At 48.2% G+C, this 6,912-nt stretch overlaps 1 pseudogene across 1 annotated transcript in view; it reads left to right on the top strand.

Moving 5' to 3' along the window:
- Positions 1-6,149, top strand: part of LOC307085707 (chloride channel protein 2-like) — a 24,883-nt pseudogene extending 18,734 nt beyond the window's left edge. The window contains exons 14-21 of the transcript in view: positions 9-300; positions 886-999; positions 1,562-1,608; positions 3,088-3,156; positions 3,559-3,597; positions 3,896-4,000; positions 5,026-5,112; positions 5,589-6,149. The product of the transcript in view is annotated as a chloride channel protein 2-like (transcript). The remainder of the gene's footprint in view (positions 1-8; positions 301-885; positions 1,000-1,561; positions 1,609-3,087; positions 3,157-3,558; positions 3,598-3,895; positions 4,001-5,025; positions 5,113-5,588) is intronic.
- The last annotated feature ends 763 nt before the right edge of the window (positions 6,150-6,912 follow it).

Here is a 6,912-nt window from a genome sequence, read left to right on the forward strand (position 1 = left end):
CCATCCAGCTGGGCCGCCAGCGCCGCCTCGACCACCTCAGCCAGCTGGCCCAGGACAACGGCACCCAGCACCACCACCACCTGTCCAGCCTGGGCTCCGACAGCACCCCCAGCTCCCCGTGCATCGACCCCCACGCCCGCATCACCAAGGCGGCTGCCGCCGCCGCCGCCCGCCACCGGCTCCGCCGCCGCCACCACCACCACCACCGCCGCCATCACCAGCAGCAGCAGCGGCACACTCATCGCGCCCACCGACGCCAACGCCTGCCAAGGGGTCCGCTTCCTGGTGAGAGCCCAACAGGTGTGAGAGGTGTAGGGGTCCTACGGGGGGGGGGGGGGGGGGGGGGGAGTCGGGACCGGCTGCTACCGGTTGGCCAACGACCGGGGCATGCGCAGCGCCAAGCATGCGGCCGCAGTAGGTAACGGCACAGAGGGGGTTCTGGGAAGGCGTCATGGTGAGTGAGCTCTCACGGTGGGATTTGGGTCTTTTTCGGTCAAATCGTTTGTTTTTCGTTTGTCCTTTGTTGACGTCGACATTGACACATCTGTCCTCTGTCTCTCTGTCGTCTGTGCCTTTACCTGTGCCATCGTGTATGTGCATGTGCAAGTGTTTGTCGTACTTTCTTAATTTTATCGGTTTGCATGCGGTTTGTGTGTGTGCGTAAGTGTGTGGGTGTGGGTGTATGTTTGTGCGTGTGTGCGTCTAAGTATGGTTTGTGCGTGTGGGTTGTATGCCTTTTGTGTGTGCGTTTGCTTGAGTGCGTACATGCGTGCGTGTGTGTGTGTGTGTGTGTGTGCGTTTGTGTGTGTACATAAGTGCATGCGTGCCTATGCATGCGAGTTGCCCGTGTGTCCGGCCTCCTCTGTTAACCTCTTTCCCGTGTAGATCTCCACAGAGGAGTCCACCTCCTTCAGCCCTGCGGCGACCGGCGCGCTCAACTGCCTCTGAAGTCGGCCATGAAGGCTGTGTCAGCCATCAGCGAAACAGAGACACCCAATAGTACGTACACATGTGTCACACACACGCGCACAATCAATCCCCCTCACCCATGCAATGGCACCAGACGCATTGATGCAGAGGGGACAAACACAACGACTGCAAAGATTGTTTTTGTTTTGCCCTTGACAAGAAAGCAGCCACAGCATATTGAATGGTTATAATAGTTTAAACTTTAATGGTTTAAACTATAACATATCGTTAGTATCATAGCCTAATTGCCTAAGGCATATTTTAAGATTCATCTTGTATTTAGTGTAAAAAATGCTGAAGTCAAATAGATATTGATTGTGGAATGTAAAAAGCCCTCTGATTAGCTTAGGATATAGCCAATGAGGCACAGGGAATCAGCAACATTAGGAGATTAGAGCTAGATATTACAATTTGGCCAAAATATGACTTAGTGAATTATGCTATGAGGCTAAGGACATGGCACCTTTAGAATCCTGACAACACTTTACAATACAAGTTGGGCAGAACAAATATAAACAAAGATGCAAGAACAGTAGAAATGCAGGCCATACATGAGGTGTAATGAGGTTGTGTTTCTGTGTGTGTTGACCAGGTTCTCAGACCATCTCCTGCACTGACCATGAGAAGGAGTCTCTCGAGGTGAGCTTAACAGAGAGGCAGGGAGCACTGGACGGTACAATGTACTGTCTCCTAAGATCTGGGTGGACTTGCAGAAGACATAACTGGATGAGGGTGGCAAAACAGGCGGAAAGTTGCTTAGCTTTCAGAGGAGAACTCATTTATTTTCTGATCAATGTGTGAATTTATAATCTCAGGACCCCAGTAGAAAACGAGATAGAGCGAGAACGAGGAAGAGAATATGTATATATATATATATATATATATATATATATATATATATATATATATATATATATATATATATATATAAAGGAAGAGAATATATATATATATATATTCTCTTTCTCGTTCTCTAAGTATTGCATTGTACGAGGAAGAGAATGTATATATATATTCTCTTTCTTGTTCTCGCTATCTCTGATTCTTTTCAATGGGTTTATCCATGAATATGTTTGAACACAAATACGCCTGCATGCATCATTTTTCATCCATAAATCCATTTAAACAGCCAATATAGGAACAGGTTGCAATTTAACATAAGCAATCAGACCTTCTCGACTCTCTCCGCTGCCTAGAACAGCCTGTGGGCTGGTATCTGTTTTATTCAAACCGGGAGAGCTGTTACCAGAACAAGATAGGAGGGGAAGTCCATGCTTGCAACCAAGTGCCCTAAAGTACAGCTAGCTGAACGCCAGTTTGTATAATTATGTATTCAGCTGCCGAGAAATAGGCCCAATTTACATTTCACATTAAGAGCGCTGGAGTGCTCTCGGTGTGTGATCTCAAGTAGGTTGCAGTTCACTTAAGGCCAAAGGGTTCAAGCTTGAGAAGGGAGTTTCTGATTCTAACACAGAGTACCTTCAAACTCTGGGCCAAAATATTTTAGAAATGATATTGACGTAAGAAATTATATTAATATTACGATCAATAAAATATGTTTTACTGGGCTTCAACGCTGATTTCGGTGGGGACACCATTTGATATTTTCCAGAACAGGAGCCAAACGACCTGCCTGTTATCCATCATCACTTTGATGAGTCATTGTCTCTCTTGCTCTCTCTCTGTCGCTCTCTGTCTCTCTCTCTCGCTCTCACTCTCTCTCGCTCTCTCTCGCACCAAAAAAACACACTCCTGTGTTGAGTCAACACTGCATAATCAGTGCCGTCAGACCTTTGTCTGAGACCGCTTTTCCTTTGTCTTTTCCTTGTCGGCACCTTCTTCATCCATCCTGTTCCCTGCCCAGTAATTACAACCTTGCTGCCGCACCACATTGTGTGCTGCACATGCACAAAGGTCCAACTATAGGCACCACATCGCCGCACTGGGCTACAAACTGTGGATCTCGTACGCTAGCTCTGTGCGTTGGGAGCTAACTGTGCGTTGTGGGCTAACTGTGCATAGTGGGTAACTGTGTGTTGTGTGCAGAGTCTTTGCGCTGTGTACTTACGCTGTGCGTTGTGTGTCCTTGTATCCCCCCCCAACCCTGACCACTTGGAGGGTTTGGCCGGGCCGACCCCACCCACCGGCAGGAAGCCCAAGCTCAAACGAGTGAGGATCTCCATGGCGGTAAGATGGTCCGCCCCCCCCCCTTGGAGACTGTTGCCGTGGTAACCGTTGCCTTGCAACACGCGCTTAGAAGAGTAGTGTGTGCTGGACCAAAAGTCTTTGAGAGAGAGAGAGAGAGAGAGAGAGAGAGAGGCTCTCGTGTTTAATGGGACTGTTCGGTTTGTGGGAGCTGTCTTCTTCATTTGGGCACTTCACATTTAAACCCCTTATCTTGTGCAATTATGAGCTCTTTTTGGGGAGCAATTAAGGCAGATTGTAATCAATTCTTTGAAATAAGTGGGACGTTTGTCCGGAGGGATTGTGGGATAACTTATTTTAAAACAGCTCCCCGGGATAACTCATTCCGTTATACACCAGTGTGGACAGAGCTGTGTCTTTACCACGCGTTTCCCTCGCCTGCAGGACGCCACAGAGGTGGACGACGACATGAGCACCACGGAGGTGAGCACATTCACCCCCTCATCCACAATACTCACCGCCCACATACTCCTCAATGTGGAGGATATTTATTCACAGTAGAAATAGTACAAAAGTGAAAAGTAAAATTTAAGAAATGATTTCTGGAATGCATAATAAAAAACAAAACAATAACATTACCTTTCAGGTTTTATTGTGTATATTTATAGATTTTCATAGATATTTATATTTATTTTGTGTATTCTGTATTCTATTCTGTAATCTGTTGCTCTCGCTACTGGCTGAATGAAATATCTGCATGCCCCGCCCACTCCCCCCTCAGATCTCAGAGTGGGAGGAGCAACAGCTGGACGATCCCGTTGACTTCAAGAACTGCAAGATAGACCCCGCCCCCTTCCAGCTGGTGGAGAGGACATCCTTGCATAAGGTGGAGCTAACCACAAACACACACACACACACACACACACACACACACACACACTTCGGGGGACGTGTCCCCATATATAGACCAGGGACAGACTGGGACTGAAAAGCAGGCCTGTGGGGCAGTCAGGTTGTCAATATCTTCACATACATGCACCCACTCACAAATGCATGCACACGCACGCACAGAAAGACACATACTCACACGCATGTGTACACCAACACGCGCATATCAATTGTTCTTGGTAGTAATTAATGAATTCATCAATTCACTTCAATGCAAATTGCTGCCGAACCGGCCGGGCTGGCACCACCAGCCGATCTGTTGTTCTCCACAACTCCCAGATGGCCGGCCCACCCCCGATAAACAGCAGACAGACAGCGAGGTTAGGCCTGGGTGGTTCGGCGGCAGCTTCATGAATCCTAGAGACAATGATGACTTGTGTCTCCATCAGGTTCCATCTGAACTCACGATACGAGGCAGGCCAGAGATTTAAGCAGAAGCGAACCCCACGACCCTGCCTTTAAATGCCTTCAAGTTGTGTTAATGCTCAGGCAGTGCAGCCCATTAAACATCCCTTCAGTTCCGTTTCAATAAGCGGAGGACAGATCAGACGCATTGACACTCAATCAGCATGCGATCGGGGAACCGGAGGTTATCAATATGCAATGGCCTGGTTTATCCTAGAGAGGGAGTCCTCTAATATAAATAAATCTAGCAATGTACCGAGTGTGGTTAGGCTTTGCAGTCAGAATGTCTGTCCGATGAGTTTCAATAAATCCCTCCGGTTTTATTTTATAAATATATGTGTGCTATATATAATCACCCTCGTGACTCCATACCCTCCTTTTCTCTGATTTTGTCTGTATCTCTCTCACTCACTCACTCTCTGTATTTCTCTCTGTCTGTCTGTCAATCTGTCTCTCGGTCTTTGTCTGTCTCTCTTTCGGTCTGTCTGTTTATGTCTCTCTCTCACTACGTCTCTCTCTCTCTCTCTCTCTCTCTCTCTCTCTCTCTCTCCCTGGTAGACCCACACCATCTTCTCTCTGTTGGGCCTGGATCACGCATACGTCACCAGCATCGGCCGTCTCGTCGGAGTGGTCTCCCTTAAAGAGGTTTGTGCACAACAGACGTAAACACAGAGAATCCTCTTTTGGTTTTATCACTGGCTAAGTGGTACACGCCGCGGTGACCTTGTATTCCTATCAACATGAGCAGGCCTGGTTCCTCTTGGCTGTTGGTTCCTATTAAAAGAAGTAGCCTGAGTGCGTTTTGGAGCTTGGATTCTTATTTCCAGAAGGTAGTCTGTTTTTCGGAATGCTAGATGTTCATTATGCTGGTGGCGGTAGGGACCCGGCCGGGACATTCAAGAGCCACTAAAGAACGTTTTGTGTGTGCATTCCTCGCACAAAAGGTAATTTGTGCTCACCTGTTATGCTAATGCTCTTTTCTGTATCTCGCTCTCTTTCTGTTTTTCAATCTCTTTCGCTGTCGCTCTTTCACTGTCTCTCTCTCTCTCTCTCTCTCTTTCACTCTCTCTCTCTCTCCCTCTCTCTCTCTCTCTCTCTCTCTGCGTGTGTTCTGACTCTAGCTGCGTAAGGCCATAGAGGGATCTGTGACGGTGACCGGAGTGAAAGTGCGCCCCCCACTGGCCAGTTTCCGCGACAGCGGCAACAGCACAAATGTATCTGATATAACAGATCTCCACAAGCTGTGGGTCCGCCACAGAGGCCACTCGTTGCCACGGGAACCAACACCCCCCGAGGCAGAGGACCAATTGGATCTCCCGTACGAGGAGATCCCGGTCGACTTCTCCGACCAATCGAATATTCAGTTTGAGAGCAGCCTGGGCGACGTCATCACCCCCCCGTCAGAGCTGGTGCTCCAGGAGAGCCCCTCCTTCACCGAGGACCAATCGGAGTTCACCTTCGAGTGCAGCCCCTCCCACACCGAGGAGTCGGAGCTGGGCTGTGACTATGAGCCGCCGAGTGAGACTCCCGAGCCGGACCAGTTAGAGACACCGACAGATGAGCTAAGCCCCTCCCCTCCCCCAAACCTGGACCGGATTGAGATTTCGTCAGAGTCTGACGGTCATGACTCCTCCCCCTCTGCCTCCCCCTCCTCCCCCCCAGCTGCAGATCCGACCGAGTGATACCGGGGGGCAGTGGACAGTTCAGGGGTCCCACACGGTGTCTACGGTCGTAGAGGTCACCTCCAAGTCCAGCCTAGATATCTATTTCTGTATTATTGCATTTAGTAGGGCTGTGTGTGTGTGTATGTGTGTGTGTGGGTGTGGGTTTGGGGGTGTGTGCGTGCGTGTGTGCGTGCGTGCGTGCGTGAGCGAGGACGAGATAGAGAGAAAGAAGAAAGCAAGTACATGTCAAAAATTTATATGGTTTGATATTGTGAAAGCGTCAATAGGATTTTAATTGTGTGTGTGTGAGTGTGCGTATGAATGAATTATGGAACTTGGTCCATGATTGAATTGGGTCCGGATTCTAATCCCTTCATTTGCCTCTCCATGCCAAAGTAGAGTCCTCTTCCCGCAGACGGACCCAGGAGAGAAATGAAATGACCCCCGACACATCAGAAAGAGTATTCACAGAACGAAATTAAAAGGACAAAAAACGAAATTTAGTACGAGATAGAACAAGGTGACATGACTTCTCGAACGCACAATTTTCACACCTAAACCGACTACCTAACCACACTTTGAAAGGTGTGGGCCTACCTTTTTGCCAAGCTAAGTGTTATCACTAAGTGACTCCAAGCACATTGTAAGTACCATGAATAGAGCATACTGCACACAGAGCCCTCTTTGGCCTCATAGGATCTGATTTGATAAGGACAGAAGTGTTTATCGTTTGTCTTGTTGAGGTTTTTTAAACATTTACACAAACAGCCTAATTTGAATG

This window comes from Pollachius pollachius, assembly GCF_949987615.1.
Source record: "Pollachius pollachius genome assembly, chromosome: 14".
NCBI classification, from domain to species: domain Eukaryota; kingdom Metazoa; phylum Chordata; class Actinopteri; order Gadiformes; family Gadidae; genus Pollachius; species Pollachius pollachius.